At 42.0% G+C, this 18,686-nt stretch overlaps 1 protein-coding gene across 9 annotated transcripts in view; it reads left to right on the top strand.

The window, feature by feature from the left end:
- The window catches only part of tenm3 (teneurin transmembrane protein 3), a 478,631-nt gene that overhangs the window by 206,256 nt on the left and 253,689 nt on the right, over window positions 1-18,686 (top strand). For all 9 annotated transcript variants that reach the window (XM_031560115.2, XM_042703120.1, XM_042703121.1 and 6 more), the window contains exon 6: window positions 10,796-10,944. The gene's annotated coding sequence lies outside the window, so the exon portion shown is untranslated. The remainder of the gene's footprint in view (window positions 1-10,795; window positions 10,945-18,686) is intronic.

Genomic DNA, 18,686 nt, shown 5'->3' on the forward strand with positions numbered 1-18,686 from the left:
CAGAAAACAGCCCTGTAAGCAGCTTGTCCCCAGACACCCGGCCGTATGTGAGCCTTTTAAAATGAACTGCATTCCTCAGCTGCATAAGTGCTGTCGGTTTACACATTTTTATTTGCAGGATGCATTTTATTTTGCATTTTGTCTGACGCTGAAGGATGGAGCCCATGCACCATCTGGACTCCTGATTGTCCTTCACATTTATTCTGTCAGTATTTCTATTCAGTGTTGCAGACTTGTGACTTGTGTCTGGCATTCATAGTGCAAGTGCAACAAATTATCAAATTAATAATATGTATTATCATTATCATTTGTAGATAATTAATGTAGTATTATTATTAATTATAATAATAATAATAATAATAACAACAATAATAACAATCAAAAGTCCAAATCAACAAAATCAAGATTAATTCTATAAAATATTTGATAAATTAATGTAGAAAGTCCATGACAGTAATTTTCCCCAGCTGTACTCATATGTTTAATATTAAAAAGCAGTTTTTCCACCAGCTTTTCCTCTTTTTACACATAAACCTTTGGCAAATAATCTGGCTTGTCACTTATTCACAGCTCGACCGTGGAACACACTTCCTGTTCAAGATGACCGTATGTGACAAGTGAAAGCAGTTAACATGTGTGAAGTCTGGCATGCCGGGCTCTTTGACAGAATGGTTGAATCATGGACTTGAGTGAAAATCAATGGTACGTTGAGGGGCTCCAAATAAAAACTGTAATGCAGACTTGGCCCGTGTTCTCGAAAGATGACCAACCCTGTTCTGTATAAGATTACACTTCTTGCGAAATGCCGTCTAAGTGCTGTCAGGGGTCAGCCTTAGCCTTGGGGCACCCCCCATGTATCTGGCTCAGCCATGGAAACAGCCCAAAGCCCTGGAGCCTAATTGTACTGCGAGTGGCAAATAGACGGGCCATTAGTAAAGGACCATGTGTGACGTTATGAAGGCTCCGTTTCTGTGGAAGGCTTATCCCTGCAGCTTCAGACAGCAGACAGCCACGGTGGGGGGATGACATCACCCAAGCCGTGTACCTGTGTCTGGTTACACAGCTTAGGCCGAAACATGTGAACATGTTCAAACACATACAAAAACATGCACGACACACACACACACACACACACACACACACACACACACAGACACACGAACAGTATGACAATGCGCAATGTATACTCTTTTTAACCCTCCTATTGTGCAAGAAAAAAGAACACCTATTACCCTTGGGTCATTATGACCCGAGATTCCATTTATCTTATAGCTCACCTAAATATTTAAGATCAGCATTACAATTTGACAAAGTTTTACAATTAAATTTAAATTTTATCAAATAGGTGTTTACAAAGTCAGATTTTGTCTCTCTCTAGGGCCCCCCGAAGACCACATGTATTGCAAATGTTGTGAACAAAGGTCAAACTATGATTCAGTCCCCCAAAATAGCACTAATATTGATTTTAGACAGTTAAGATTGTGATATTTATGAAATGAAAACATCTTGTCATGAATCCAATCTATAGCGCCACCTTTTGAATTAAGCAATTATACTATTTCAATGTTCAAAATAGTTTAGAGCCGAAATAAAATAAAGGTGAAAGGTCTGTAACATTCGCTTCGATATTAGTAAACAAGGGAGAGTGATTTTTGGAGGAAATGTCAAAGATTATATTTCAGTAGCTAACAACTATGTGCAGTCACCATCACCAGAGAGGCTGGGTCAGGTTTCCAAGTGCTGCGGTCTAAACATATCTAAAAAACAAATGATAAGTCAAAAAATTGTGTGAAATTGGGAAAATCAGTGAAAAACATGGATATAGTGCATTGCTAGTAAGCTAAATTAGATTTCTGGAAATGGTTGATCTAGCAGGTAATTGTGAGTGTGAGGGAAAGGGCTGGATAGTGTATAGTACACTGATTGAGACTGAGCAGCTCATATAGCTTGTTCTACATCAGAAGTTACTTTGGGTTATATTGACACAAACATAATTTTCACGGCCGGTACACTCAAACTGATTTTTTTCAGGGTAATTTTAGAAAGCTAAAAAGAGCTTGTGGTGTGGAACGACTTCTATCATTTTGCAATATTTGAAAATAGTTTGGGTAAGTATGACCCAAACACAATACATGAATGAAATAGTTCGGGTCACTATGACCCAAACACAATACAAGAATAAAATAGTTCGGGTCACTATGACCCAAACACAATACAAGAATAAAATAGTTTGCGTCACTATGACCCAACACAATACAAGAATAAAAGCCTTGTTCCTGTTGGCTCCTGTAGCCTGCCCAAGATCTTGGTTGTCCAGAGTGACTTCATGGCTTTTAGTAATAACGCCTGCCCACATAGCACATGGCAATTATAAAGGCAACCAGTGGCGAAGGAAATGGAAGAAAGATCAACGTTTCTTTCTCTAAAGTTTTTATGAGCTGCGGGTGTTTTTGAAAGCGGTGTAGTTTATGTGTTGCCATTGTTAGGTACTGACCCTGGGAGGTTGTCTAAGGAAGAGACGTTATATATATTATTATATTATATATATATAAGTATTTCCTCTATATAAATGAATGCATGGATCCATCTGCAATGAACTGACATTTATACATTCATGCAAACACATTGTTTTCTCTGGAATGGATCCTGGGTTTTGCAGTCAGGTGTGTTTTTGTGTGTGCAGAGCAAGTTCTTTTCCCACGGTCTGTTTTTGTTTTACTTTCTGACACTCTCGGGAGAGAGTATAATAGCTCTTCAGCTGTAATTGAGGGGTAATTTGCCATTCGGGGATATCTCCATGTCAAATCTCCAAAGGCCCAGCCAGCCAGGTGGAACGCTGCCCTTATTTTGAGGCTCTGTGGTATGTGTGTGTGGGCAAGTGTGTGATGAGTGTATCTTTGGAGAGATGCACTTCCTGTTTTGGCTTCCTGTGTTTAGTCTAAGGGAGGGGGTGGAGGAATCATTTTTTTGAGCGGGGGCATGGGGGTGGGGGGTCAGACACTTCTCCAGAACTCTTTCATTTCCTGTGTCCTGTAATGTGGCAGTGCTGGCGCTACGGGACAGCCCACTGTTTGTGTTGGGAGGACATGATGGTTATCTACAGGGCGGTGTGTGACTGCTGGGTGGGAGATGTTTTTGTTGATGTTGTTTTAAGTTGGGTGTGTGTATTATTATTTTGAGTGTGTTTGTGGGAGAGAGACTCTGGTCTCTCTAAAATGGCATGTTTGTGTGTGTTTACATACACCTGGTAGAATCTCTAAATATACAGATTAATGTGTGTGCCTGTACATGTGTGAAATAATGAAAAAAAAAAAACTACAATGTTAAATATGTGTGTATGTGTGTGCGTGTATATGTGTGAGCGTGTGTATACGTGCCAAATATGTGCTAGGTTGAGAGACAGATAGAAAGGGAGATAGGGAGAACTGTGTGGGTGTATAAGTTACTAAACTGTCAAGCCAGTAGAAAGTGTGTCAAGCATAAAGCATGACACACAGAAAAGGAATGTCATTGATGTCAAACGATGCCAAACCCACATGTACCTTGGCTGAACCTCTCCTATCACTCATAGGCTGTCATGAGCATGTGGTTTTATTAGAGCCAAGGACTACTCGAAGTCATCAGCCACTTCTTCTTCCTTGCTGTTGTATTGCCATCCCACAAGTTTAAACATTCAGTCACTTTATCAAATTCGATATGGAACATAAATACCTTCCTAGACCTACATTCCTGCATGTTGCCATTGTGTATGAGTGTGTGTGGTTCTAGGACATCAAGACAATGCATTAAGAAGGCATCTCACAAATATTCAGTTGATGGTTAAAAAAAGAAAATAAAAACAAAATCAATGTGTGAGAAGGTGAATTTCACACAATATCACTGAGAAAAGCTTTATCCGTCGTTCTATTTTTTGAGGCCACAACATATGGGGAGGCATTCACAGAGCATGACACACTGAGGCACTTGGACTATTTTGTTGAAATGTTGGACTGTGGAAGAAATACAAATGGATGGATGGAATGAAATATGAACAGAGGAAAGAAAGAAAGAAAGAAGGAAATAAAGGGACAGAAAAGGCAAACTGAATCCAAAATTAGCGACGGACAGACATGACTAGGAACGGCCCTTGCAGGCCAGCTGAGCTGAGGGTGAGGCACAATGTGGTGATGCCGTGTACTGTTCCTCTGAGGTGAGGTCCGCTGCGAAACATGGCGTGATGTCAGAGTGACTGAGCTCATGGAATCAAGCGCATGTATTCATGGCGGTGCCTACTAAAGCCAGCGCCACAGCCCTGTGCTTTGTTATCGCACCATATGAATTCATTCATGAGGGTTCCTTTTGTGCCTCGTGATGAAAGTGGACTCGCCGCATGTGTCCATAGTAGCATACGCTATATGTGTTCATCTTATTGTGGGTACGAGAACCTTACATATGATGTGATTTAATCCTTAATAGAATCATGTTTCTGTGCGTTTGTCTTAAAGTCTAAAGGATTCTATCACATACGTGTGCGAATATGTGATGCAGGGATTGTCCTTGAATGTGCACATATTCCCACATGTTCACACACACACACACACACACACACACACACACACACACACACACACACACACACACGCATTTGAGCAAGTGTGAGGTCTCATGTAGAGTTATTAGCCTGACTGACTGCTCTCCTGGTTTCCACTTGCCTGCCCTAGTTGCTGTGTGTTAGAGTGGGATATGGGGATCTTGCCGCTTGTGGAGTGTGAAGAAGCGTGTAAGTACACACACACACACACACACACATACACACACACACACACACACACACACACACACACACACAGACACACACACACACACACACATATGCACACATAACTGCAGACACCAATGACATTGACTTGTCCTAACATCTCACCACTCATGTGGAAGATGCTTCTTTGGAGAGAGGTGTGTGTGTTTGTGTGTGTGAGAGATAGAGAGAGATAATGTGTGTGTGTCAGAGGGAGAGAGAGAGATAGATAGAGATAATGTGTGTGTCAGAGGGAGAGAGAAAGAGATAGAGATAATGTGTGTGTGTCAGAGGGAGAGAGAGAGAGAGAGAGAGAGATAGAGATAATGTGTGTGTGTCAGAGGGAGAGAGAGAGTGAGAGAGAAAGTGAGAGAGAGAGAGAGAGAGAGAGAGTGGAGAGGTTGCTGCAGGTTCACTGCCTTCCAGTGTTCTACCAACAGTTTCATACTTTCACGCACTACATATGTCATGAAGACACTGCTGTATTTGATGTAAATAAATAGGATGCTGGGTGATATATTTGCGTGTTATTAGGTGCATTGTGTGTGTGTGTGTGAGAGAGAGAGAGAGAGAGAGAGAGAGAGAGAGAGAATGTGTCTGTGTGTGTGTGTGTGTATGTGTGTGTGTCAGAGAGAGAGAGAGAGAGAGAGAGAGGAAGATAAAATGTGTGTGTGTTTTTGTGTCTGTGTGCATACTAGGGCTGTCAAAATTGCTAAAAAATGACGTTTGAATATTCCCTTTAAAAAAACACATATATTCAAACATATTCGAATTTCTGGTTGTGCATTAGGCACATCAATAACAGGCCAAATCAATACAACGAGACATAACTACTTGTATAGGTAATTTATTTAATTTTAAACATATTTAACAACATATTACCTACACAAAAATAAGTAAATTAACTAATGGCCAAGACCGCAGACCTTGGCCTCTCGCTCGCACACAAGCACTCTTTCTTTCTCTCTCTCTCTCTCTCTCTCCCGCACCGTTGCGCTCTCTGCGCATAGCGGTTTAAATGAACGACAACAATAAATAAATGCTGAGTGATGAAAAGAGTTTTGTGCAAGCAATTTAAGGTCGCGATTCTTGTCCCAAATATGGAAGGCTTCATTCAGTGATTGAAACAAATATTATTAACATTAATTGAAGTTTTACAGTATAGAACCGGCATTGAACGCTCCGAGCGAGCTGTGCTGTGGTAAACATGGAACTTTTCCTTGTCATGAAACGGCAAATAATCAAACCAGTGCATGAAGCTGTTGTAGCCTATCTAGTCTATTTTATTCATGCAATATACAGTCAGTACAGTAGCGACTAGCCCACACTAGTAATGTTTCTGTTAACGTTAAATAAAATGAGGCACACAATTCCGAGAAATGTGACAACAAAGAACCTTTTGTGCCGCAGACAACGAACTTGTGGCGGACGGCACAAAATATCTATCCAGGCGTGGCTGTTTCGCTGAAGTTCCACATATTATGCCATATTCACTTGGGTGCACATTTTGGAGATGTAGCCTCAAGTAGCTAGTTGTTGAATGGTAAGCTAGCTCTAGCTTACACACTACTTTAGCTGTAGGCTCAACAAGTTTACCATCAACTGACCAAAATCCGAAATATTTCCAGACATCACTCTTTAGATTTTTGGGGGTTACAATCACTTTCTCTGCTGCGGTCAAGCTGGGTTCTGTACTTTCTGCCATCTTGAGCAGTGACGCTGTGCCAGACAGTACGACTCCTGTGACCTGCCCCTGACCTCAGGCGCGTGCCCACCCGCAAAGCAGACAGTCGTGCCGCTGTTGTGTGTGTTTTTTTTTTTTACATTCGAATATTAAATTTCACATTCGAAATTATGTTTTTAACAACTATTCGAATATATATTCGAATATAGAATATTTGTTGACAGCCCTAGTGCATACGCATCTGTGTGTATGTCTCGGATGGGTTTCCCAATAACGGTTTCTCTTAGCGTTTTATGAAGACTTGAAAGGTATACTTTACTAAAGTTGTAAGAGTTCCCCTCAGAGAAACCTTCCTACATATACCTTAAGGGGGTGAATCCATGTTTCTGGCATCGATTGTTGTCATTCATGTAGGTTTGAGCATGTGTAAAATGAGTATGATGGGCATGACTCAGATTGGAGTGCACTGATCAAAATAAAAAAGTTCCCAAATAAGGACACCTGTATGCTAAATGTTACTCATAGATTTGTATTAGCAAGGGATTAAAAATGAACAGCTAATTCATTTGTGTGTTTTATCTTTTTATTTAATGAAGCACAAAATGTATTTTAACACATATCTTGGTTGTACATTGCAGTCTGTGCATACATCCAGACACTAACACAACATTTTTAGGCTCAAAAACTGTTAAGTGATAGCTAATAATGGTCCAGACCAACCTTACCAAAGGATCTCTTCAGTATACGTTATCTATGGACGTTCTGGGAAACACCTTGAGAAGTTAAGGTACAGCTTAAGGTATAACTTAGAAATGATGTAGCGTTAAGAATGCTTCTGGAAACCCACCCCTGAGCTGTAGCCAGATGGTTGTATTTCCAGCGTCACTGTGCACTGTCTGAAAATCGCTAACTCGCAGGGCTACCCATCACACACCTTGAGCCGATACACACCGCGCTGAGGGACGTGAGGAGAAACTAGTCACAAAAAGTGAGATGTGTGAGCAGGACAGATACAGCGCTTAGTCATGCATGGAGAGTGCCCTCCCCTCTCTCTCTTCCTCTTTCTATCCATCTATCTCTTGGATTGTCATAGCAAGTCTACTCAGCTCCCAGAGGGCAGCCCAAGGAGTCCTGTCCAGCCCGTGCCCGAGCCTGTCCATCTCCCAGACAGGCCACAGGGGCCCACTAAACAGCAAAGAGAAAGGAGGAAAGAAAGGAATGAAAGGAAAAAAGGGAGGGCAAAGGGGGAAGGGGGGTGGGGGTTGAGAGAGAACAATTCCACGCTGGACATCTTAGCATGTCAGTATTGGCTCATTCACACCTCTTCGCCGGACTTGATCCCATCCATTGCCTTCTCATGTCACATAGTCTTCCGCCTTTTGTATCCCTGGCTGGAGAGCACATCATGGTTTGATTTAGATAATTGGAATACCTCAGAGGGTGAACGTTTACAGTTCTGTTATGGAAAATGAGCTCTGAAGTTGAATCTGGACAGGACTGTGGTGGGCTTTGCCAAGCAATGTTATCCCTTCAATATTATTATGCACAATCTTACCCATTTGTAAATTACTGGTAATGGTTTCAAAATTCACCATTTAAAATGTTGTGTAATCATGGGAGCCTCTTAGGAAATGTGTATATACTGTAATGCACATTTAATCCCAGAATGATTAAGGCCCTGTGTGCGATATTGGATATGATAATAACGTTTCCATAATGTATTGGGTATTCTACTGTACAGAAATACTTTCAGCAGGGATGAAGTAGTCTTTAAAATAGTACTATATTGGTAGTGTTAGAACATTAGCATTAGAACATAAGGTTGTAGCCATAGCAGCAGCAGCAGTAAGGCAGCAGTAGTGGGGTTCCAAGTAGGAGCTGTGCTGGTGGTACTACTCGTAGCAGTAGTAATAATTCTGATGGCGGTAATGGTAGTAGCAATCACATTGGTTGCAATGGTCATCACATTAGTTTGTATAAAGCTTTTGATAAACAAGGATGGTAGCAGTCTTTGTAGTAACAGTAATAACAGAGGTAATGCAAACCTCTCAGTACTTTATAATGAATGCACCAGTCTTGGAACCCTCTTATTTTCAGTCTAATGAGGTTTTCTTTTTAAATCCAACATCGGTATAAATAAATAAAATCTCTGAATCAAACATTTAACTCTATGATCTCTTATCCAGAGACTGTTTAGATGAAGTCCCCTGCTGTGAGAAACTAACTATTCTGTCACATTCCCAAAGGCACTGTGCCGGGCTTAGCCTGAATGGCCCGGATTCTGCTGTCATGCTATTTCCATGTAGTTTCACTCTGTAGGCCGTTAACACTAGCTATTAAAAATACATTGGCTTCTTTTCTACCAGACAAATCTAAGCGTGGAACTTGGATGGATCTTGCTACATTTATTAAGCACTGCGCTTAAATAATTTCTAAAAAAATGTAGGGATGTGTGTGTGTGTATATATATATGTCATAAAAGTGGAAATGATAAGTGAAATGTGAAAAAGGCATGCTATAATCCACAGCGCCCAACAAAGTCAAATAATGTTCTCATACACACACACACAAATAAATTCTAACGGTAAAATCCTTAGTTCATCTCACATGGCATGATTATAGAAGTCTTCCATAGCAACAAGAAGCAATTGGTTTGAGTTGGTGTCGTGCTCTCCAGCAGTGAGACCCCAACACTGAGTGTCTTACTGGAGAGCACTTCTGTCCCTTTCAAATGTACAAGTGTTCAATTGAAGGTCAAGCTTTGGGGCAAGGGGAAATGAAGCTTGTTAAAATTGGGGTCATTGTTGTAGAAAGTAACAGGGTCCCATTGCATTACCTTTGTGTGTAAGAGATTCCCAGGATCTTTAGATTGTTTTTTTTTCTTTTTCTGTACACCTGACAACTTTAAGATTTCCTGCAGTAGCAATAACAACCAGACATCTCAATGTTAACGTTCTTAGATTAAGATGATTAACATTAACATTCATCTCTTAGATTGAGGTGAGGAATAATCAATATTTGTCTCTGAAAAATAACCCTGACAATGAGCTTTTTTCTTGCAATTACTTATTGAGATGTTTTTTCCCAATTTCTTTATTGTTCTTCATTGTCTTCTATGGTTCAATCCAATAACAGTAATACATAATACACCTTTGGTGCTTCAGTATTTCTAGTTTATGTGTTGTTTGAAGGTTTCGCAAAACACAGTGGATTACTAATGATAAAATCATTCTGAAATCCTATAGCATTCAGAGAAGATTGTATCAATTGTATAATATATAAATGTTACATTACATTTGATTATAAGACTGCAAACTACATTTTGTTCACCAGTTTTAGCTATATGGTATTTTCCAGCTCTCAACAATTTCAGGATATTACAGCAAACATGTGCCCTTGGTCATCTGAGTATAGCTTAAAGATATGAAATACTCAGTACACTATTTTCCATTTCATACTATTCATACTATTCATATATATCATAACATTTCAAGGAATACTCACTTTGTCTTGAGGGTTACATTTATTGTCTTAATCTGAACACATACCACCTGTTATTATGCCTGTTACTGTTGTTGTGGTTATTAAGACTGAATAACAACACATGTTAGCTATGTATTACCACCTACTACCATCAACAGTAAATTAACAGTAAATGAATACTGTATCGGCAGTACAGCCGATATAGACTATATGTTCACACGTGAATAGAATTACTGAAGTCCTGAATGATTTAATTTATTTTCTAATCCCAAACCAACAGACGTCTTCCGTTTAGTTCATTTAGCTATGGCGTAGACATGGATGACCCTTAAATTATTACCGATAAAGCGGCGTGATAGACATAGTGATTGGACGCAGCGGGGGAAACACTGGCGCTCTACATCAGTCACTGCAAAGGGGGAGAATCCCCGAATCTCTTGCCTGCTGTCCGATTATATAAATAAATATTCCGGACGTGTTCATGTATTGAAAACCAACATACCGCCTTTCGTGACAATACATAGAAATGTTCGGTGCCGTGTATTTTGCCATACGGAACTGGCTTTTCAGTTTCTAGTCTGCGAGTCTCCGCGCGGACTGTGCCGAAACTCGATCTCCCCGTGTTTCAGCTCGCCTGTGGTTGGTAGGGTCCTTGGCACTTACACATGTGTGCTTGTCACTTTGAGATCCTTCGCTTGGGATTTTTCGGCTTTCCCTGCACTGTCCTCTGTCAGCGGACGTCGACGAAGGCAAGCTTGTGCCCAAAAATTGCTTGTCAACATCACTGTCACATTGACTCGGTTTTAGAGTGTATGGGACCATCGTCTCTCTCTGTCTCTCCTTTTCTCTAGCCGGAGTCGGAGCGCATTTGAAGGAGAATTGTTTCGCAGTTCGACTCTTTCATTAAGAAACAACGAAGCATTCTCAGAAGTTGGAGCATCGTTTGGCGAAGTTTTACCACCGTCTCAGGACAATAGGATGCTAAGCGGTGCTTCAGCAGGTAACGTCTTTAAATGCTCTAGCTGTGGCTGGGATAGATTACCTTCAGCAAAGACCTGTATTTGCTGTTCACCGACAGCGATAAAACACAATTCCTCCTAATTAGGCCCCTGCTTTAGATGCAAATATGCAATGATTTTGAAATGAACATGTACATTTTACTGTTTGTATTGTGAAAGCCATTCTTTTAAATATCATTATGAAACTGTGCGCTTTTACAGAAGGGGTACAAGAGATAATGTAATAATTGAATATGCCCTAAACGATATGCATACACGCAATAATTCAAACGTTTAAAGTATAAGTGAAATATGTCTGCGGGGGTATACAAATGTTTATTTACAGAGAGAGCAACTTGCTGGGTTCCTTCTTCGGACCCCCCCCCCCCCCCCCCAGTTTTATATTTTATAAATTACAAGTGCAATCAACCCGTATTTGTAATCATTGGAGTTATTGTCGTAGGTACTTACTTTATTGTAACCTAATTTAGCATGCTCGTGGCACCTTACTCGAGCGTTAAACCTATAAACTGAATGGAACAATTTAAGGTGAAACGGCAAGTAGATCTGGGCGACATGCGTATGTCTACTCTGAAGTTGAAGGTGACAAGAACAACTAACATTTAGTTGGCTCAACAGTGCTTTGTGTTTTCTTAACAGAAACAATCCGCACGAAATCGCGTAACTGTACAAGATTGCATTTTATGCTGACTGTAAACGCGACGGATGCATGTGCTTTGGCATGGCCGTTGAATCCTTCGCTGTTACCTTAAAACTGTCACTACTAACATTTGATGGGAATCTCGGGACCCTCGAGAGAATGCCTAATCATTTTCAGCTTTGGTATTTGAAATAATTCTGTTTGAACAAGATCTCGTATAAAGCAGTGACGTCCCCGTCTTTGATAAGGAGGACAGAGCGCCAACAGTCGGTTCACTTGTTCTCTCGCTCACAGATTACATGGATTCGTAATGCGGTGCTTCAGCTGGGCTCAGCGTGCCCGGTATCAGATTGGGGATTTTTTTTTCTGAAAATGCTTTGAAACCTTTCCAAGACTATCGTACTCTACATCCCGCATTCACTACTTATGGCGCTACACATATTCCAGCGTCCCGAATGTATGGTTTCCCACAGACTGAATGAATTAAATGATGTAGAAAATAAGACATAAATAAAAAAATGATTTCGCCATAGCACCAATTACTGTATTTAACCAAAATGTCACTGAATTTAAATAACCTACTGTTGGGTTTAGTTTAAATGATTTGTGGTACAGATTAATTTGTCATTTTATAGTATTATGTAGTATGTAGTAAGTAAAGTATGTGTGTGTGTGCTGTTATGCCTGTTCCAGCTAGTTTTGTGGTATAAACATAATCCTAAATCTGTAAATATGTTTCACCATCCAGTTAGGGAAGAGCTAATGAGCAAAGTATGAATGAAACTTATATTATTTTAAAATGGGGGAAAGGGTGATGTGATCCTGCCATGGCCAAATTCCGAAAGGTGTCTGAAGGAGATGGTCAGGTGGCCCTACACCTGAACAATGCCCCCCTGATTATATGAACAAAATGTGACATGGTATGCCATACTGTACCCTCTTTCTGAGATAACCCACACACACACACACACACACACACACACACACACACACACACACACACACACGCACACACAGGCACACACATGAGCAGGGCTCACATAACAGTCCATACATCGTAGCTGAGGGATATGGAGCCGAGGTATCTACATGTTCTGTAATTGCGCTGAAAACCGAGACGGGAGATAGAACTTGGTGAAAGATTCCTGGATCATCCTAAATGGGCTTTTTGTTTAAACATCACAGTATAGGCTTATACAAGGCAATGCAGGTAGGCTATGTGGCAAAAGAAACCTTCACAGAGGGAAAAGGGCGAGTAAGAGAGAGAGAGAGAGAGAGCAAACACATAACCTATTATTAGACTGGGAAAACAGCTCCCATTTATTTACATGATTACATTTCTTCTCTCCCCATGTGCCTAAAATTACTTATCTGCTCTCTGGTTTTCAGAACAGCCGTAGAAATCCCTCTTTCAGCCACATAACTATGTGACTATGTGCACAACTATTTCTGTGACTGTTTGATTTATGTTTGATTTTTATTTCTCTGCTTTTTAATAAGTAAGTCGTGTGTGTGTGTGTGTCTGTGTCTGTGCATGGGTGGAGGAGGGCAACTACCTATACACAGGCTTAGAGAGTCACACAGATCTGAAGTCACAGTCAGAGCCACTGACAGGATGCATTCTCCACAATGGTGGGAAGTATGCAAGCTCACTTCGCCTGTCACAAAAACCACCCACTCTGCCGAAAATGTTTTTTATTATTTGCATTTTTTTTTCTTACTTCCCTCTCCAAACATTGAATAGTGAGGTGAGATGTGTCATTTGTAATGAGCATGAGATGTGTAATGGTTTTCTGGGCAGGCATTATCTTTATGAAACACCCCTCCTAATTCAGATGAATGTCTGTGAGCAGAGTTACAGATGGGCTGTGGGAGATATTGCGGGCTCAGGGCCGGGTGGTGGGGTGTTCTGTGGGAAAAGGATGGATTCATTCGGAGTGCACTTGCAAGTAATCCATTTCTCCCTCTTGCTTTGCTCTAAGGGCTCTACACCCCCCTTCATACACGCACACACACATACACACACACAGAGACACACACACACTCAGAAAAAAAATCGAAAGAAAAAAAATCAGATTTTATTATTTCACATTAGCTGACGGGTGATTGATAGGGACATTTTAGAGCCCTGAAGTATCATTTGTTTGCTGAAAAGATGCAATGATTTTTTTTTTCCTCTGGACCCCTTTGACAGTCCTTGCGGGTTGGGGGGAGGGGGGGGATTTAGGGAACGGGTGCGTTCCGAGCCACGGCCCTAATGAAGAGGGCCATCATTTGTTACCGTGGTGACGTTGATAAGGTGCTGTGCTGTGCGCCCCCTCGTTATGATACCATGAGACTGGAGGCAGATGTAAGTGAATTGAGGAGGACGAGGGACCGTTGTGTCTTTAATGGCTTTCACTCTGTGCCATTTGACAAACAGACATGTACATGACAGACATGATTACATGTGGACCCATCCGTATGTGTTGTGGAACCCTCTTGAGCCGCAATGTGTCTGGCCTGCCTGATTATTCACCAGCAATTACTATTGACCCATGCCAGGAAGAGAAAAAAAAATCACTGATTTCAATTAAACTTTTTTGATTTTTTTTTTAAGAGCAGTTGTATTCTAGTCTTTTACACGAGGGATGGCTGCCAGGTTTTTAGCGTTTTAGATCGAAAGAAGATATGTGTGTCATCTGTTACTGTTGGCTGCTGATTATCCCGCTGAGTGGCGACGAACTGCCTTGGCTAATTCGGATTTTGTAGTTGTTCTTTTGGTGGTGGTCGTAGGCAAAAGCACCAGCTTGTTAAATGGAGTGCGTGACTCATGCTGCAGGGATCCTCTGCTCCACCACACTGGGCTCAGGATAGCATGTAACTTTTCAGAGAACGCTCAATCATGCAAGTAGCAAGTCTCTTTCTCTCTCTCTCTCTCTCTCTCTCTCTCTCTCTCTCTCTCTCTCTCTCTCTCTCTCGTTCTCTGTCACTCTCTCTGTCTCTCTCACTCACCCTCTCGCTACAGCACACACCAGTCAAAGCTCATCGACTTGAATGCACAAGCCCATTGGTGCCGCTGCCTAGCAGCTCTGTGATGTTCACTCCGATGTGTGTGCCATGTTCACACGCTCGTGTGAGGGCCATCGCTGAGCGCAACGTTACAGATAGTGGCTCTTGCTCGCCAGGGTCAAAGGTGAACCATGTTTACAGTTTTTTGTTTACGGCTTTTCAGCATCCTAGTGGCAAGCCTATGGGACCCCTTATGATAGGGGCATGCAGCCTGTAATGAAAGACAGCTGGGGAGTGTATGTGTGTGTACTGGGGTGGGGGGACTAGTGTGTTATTTAGCTTGAGTGACCCCCTGCCGATGACGCACCCCATCTCTGCTACCCCAACCTAGCGCACACACCTGCTAAAACACTCGTGATGTGGCGGCGTATCTGAGAAACGAATGTAAGGCTGATGCAATGCTTTCAGAATGTGGTGGTGATTGTGATTATGATGGAAATGTTGGCCCTTGCGGTACCCCTCTTTTGCTGTCGGCTATGGTGTCCCCCCCCCCTGTCTCTCCCTGACACCCAATCTCTTGCTGATTACAAGCCTTTTATTTTGATTTTTGCAATTTCAACCCATGGCGAACCTTTCTAAAATGTAAGGAAAGATATGGCATGGAATACTTCAAAGGAGATTAAATACACACAGGAGGGTGCATTCACTTACACACACACACACACACACACACACACACACACACACACACACACACACACATACACACACACACACACACAGACGTTCACACACACAAAACCTGATACACACTGATAATCAAGGATTTAAGTGTATGGCTTAACAGAGTTTTTTTTTTGGGGGGGGGGGGGTAAATTAAATTTGTATGTAGTCTCACTGTTTCTCTCTGTCCCTCTCTCTTTTTCTCTCCCTCTCTCAAACCAGAGAGCGGTAAATTACCTTTCCTCATGAACCTCGATGAAAAATTCATGCCCACCTCCCCTGGCCAAGCTCTGAAGGGTGCCATTATGTCAACATCTAAAAATACTTAGCTTCACATAGGCGCTTTACTGGTGGAGTGTGATATACCAACCATGTGGTTTCTCGGCAAAACAACAAAAAAAAAAACCTGGGCCAGCAACACTTTTACAGCCGCAAAGCAAAGCGTGGCTTTCCAACCGTATGTGTGTGTGTGTGTGTGTGTGTGGAAAGGGTGGGGTGGGGGGGAGTTGGATGGATACATTGTGTTAGTTGGAAGCGTATGGTTTTCTGGGATTGTAACTTTGTGACCAAAGGCGAAAGACAAAGATGGTGTGAGCTCTGTTAGTTCTGTTGGGTGTGAAAAGGAAGAGGGAAGATGGAGGATTTTCCCGACTAGCCCAACTCCATCTTGTGGCACTGCAAAGATGAAAGATTGCTGCGAGGTGTGTGTGTGTGTGTGTGTGTGTGTGTGTGTGTGTGTGTGTGTGTGTGTGAAAATATGGCTATGAATTGGTTTAATACACTGACAAGTGACAACAAAGTTACCAGTTACCATCACACTGTTTCCCGTTGCAGTCAAATCAGGTGTTAATAATATGCGCTTTGTGCTGTGAGAATGTGTTAGTCTAACTTGTTTGTTTGGAAACAGGGTTGGGTTGTTAGCAGTCAATTCAGCCGTTTTGTCAGTCATGATTTTCGCATATGGTGCGTGTTTATTCAGAAGACTGTCAGTATGCACACTGCATGTATACCATATACATGTATATTTCATTGACAGACACAAGAGAGTTAGAGTACAACACAAGTGGCACAGTTCTATATAAATGTCACCAGCCTCGTGTAAAAAATAAGGTTAACTTGATGTGAATTGTCAGTAACATTAAACAATGTAAGAGACAGAGCAAAATTGTGTTAAAGAGATGATAAATGTATTGCTCAGGCTGTGTATGTGGTCTTCAACTGTGTGTGTGTGTGTGTGTGTGTGTGTGTGTGTGTGTGTGTGTGTGTGTGTGTGTGTGTGTGTGTGTGTGTGTGTGTGTGTGTGTGTGTGTGTGTTTGTTTTTTAGTATGTGTGCCCTGGGCTGGATGTTTCAGCAGCTGTGCGACCTATGTGTCCTTTTGCTGCTCATCCTACCATGGCTGAAACTCCTCACACACACACACACACACACACACACACACACACACACACACACACACACACACACACACACACACACACACACACACACACACGTTCAGGCACATACTTCCTGCATCTGCGAGAAATGATGTATGCAGCGGAACACACATGATGTCATGCTGATATGACGGCTCAGCGCACGTCTCACAGCTCTGGTCAGTGGAGGGGCGTTGTATATCCATGCAGACTGCCATTCATGTGTGTTAATTGGTTTCAGTTGGTTAAATAAACACACATCCAGGAACCGACACAGGTTCTTATAATGATTTCCAGCTGTAAAAATGCATGCACCACACACCACACACACACACACACCACACACACACACACACACACACACAAACACACACATGAACAAGTACAGTCTTTCACCCTTTTCCCCATTTGCACTTAACTTCCCTCAGTCATAATGTGTTCTCTTACTGAGGCTTTGGGATTGCTATTTGTTTGTCTCCAAACATTAACTGTTGTTCAGCGTCCCCATGCTGATCTTAATTAATATTGACATATCTGGAGGTGTGCATTGTTTGTATGTAGGTGTGTTTGTGCCTCTTTATTTATGTGTTTTTACACACCGTTCTGCAGGCTTTGATTTATTGATGTGGGGATTTATTTATTTATTTATTTATTTATTTTCCTTTTTGTCTGCTCTTGCTCAGCTCCGCATGATAGACTCGTCAGCCACCCACTGCCTTTTGCGCCGCTCACCTTCATTTGGCAATTTTCTCCTTTCTGCTCCAAAAGGGGATTGGCCCTTGTGTGACGAGTGTTTGCGTAGGGAGTTTGGGGGGGTGGGGGAGTGTGGGTATTTCAGGGTAGGTGTCTGAGGCAACCATGTGACCCGTTCTACCCATTCTACCTGGTAAAACATGACACCCACCTCCGGAGGCAAGCACACCTGCGCTTGTTCATCTGCTGAGATTCACTTTGAGTTGTCACTGTTACCCATGGACCTGAACTCAACTCTGGCCTGGATGACAAGCATGCTGTAATATTTATTGGACTTGGAGAGAATAAGGTAGTGAATGCCTTTCTGATGATTTTTATTATTTATTTCTGCAGGTGTCTTTTGTATTGGGTTTGACTCGGGCTGTTGCTAATTAACTCAGTTGATGCAACTTGCAAAGAATTGCGAGTGGTTCGTGCCGTGGTGTATACGTCGGGTGTTGCTATATTTAAATATGATGAGGTCTTATAACGAAAGTAATTGTTGTGCTCCACATTGTTGAGGACAAAGGGCAGAGAGGTACTTTGATGTTTTCCTTTAATTGTTTCCCTTCTGGGTTAGAGGTTCCTCATAGTGCTGGTTCACCCATGTGCCAAACATGTGCAGATATTGTAGACCTCCTCCTGTGCGCTTGTGTGAGTTTGTGTGTGTGGGAGTGTGTGTGTGTTTCTCTTTTAAAATAGCGAAGGGTATCTTGTTCGCTATTCATATTTTATGAAGTGTGCAGTAAATAAAAAGGGAGGTACAAACACGAACTCCGCTGGCCCCACAACAAGACAGCCAAAGGTTCACAGAGAGGTGACGTTGACTTGTTACTCTAGTTTAGGTGAGCCTATTCTTCTTTTCTTTATTCTTTTTTTGCTCGCTTATGCCATTCATACCACTGGCTTAGTGGCTGCCTCCCACCTCTCTCCCCCTTCTCTGTTTTCTGTCCTCTCCTCTCCACTCCTCTCCTCTGCGCTTTTGGAGGTGGTTCAACATTCCTCCGGGCTTCGGCTTTGTGACCAGTGTGACCGGACCCCGCTAACCTCTTTAAGACTCCTCTGAATCGGTACCACGGCGGGACGGGGGAGTTAGCAGAAGGGGGGGGTGTTCTCCTGCTGACAGCAAAGCCACAGGAGAGGGCCTATCTGATTATTGTTTTTTAATGACCCGCGTATCCAGCCGATCATAAACACACTCAGGGCAATTACCACCAGGT

Source organism: Clupea harengus, chromosome 22 (genome assembly GCF_900700415.2).
Source record: "Clupea harengus chromosome 22, Ch_v2.0.2, whole genome shotgun sequence".
NCBI lineage: Eukaryota > Metazoa > Chordata > Actinopteri > Clupeiformes > Clupeidae > Clupea > Clupea harengus.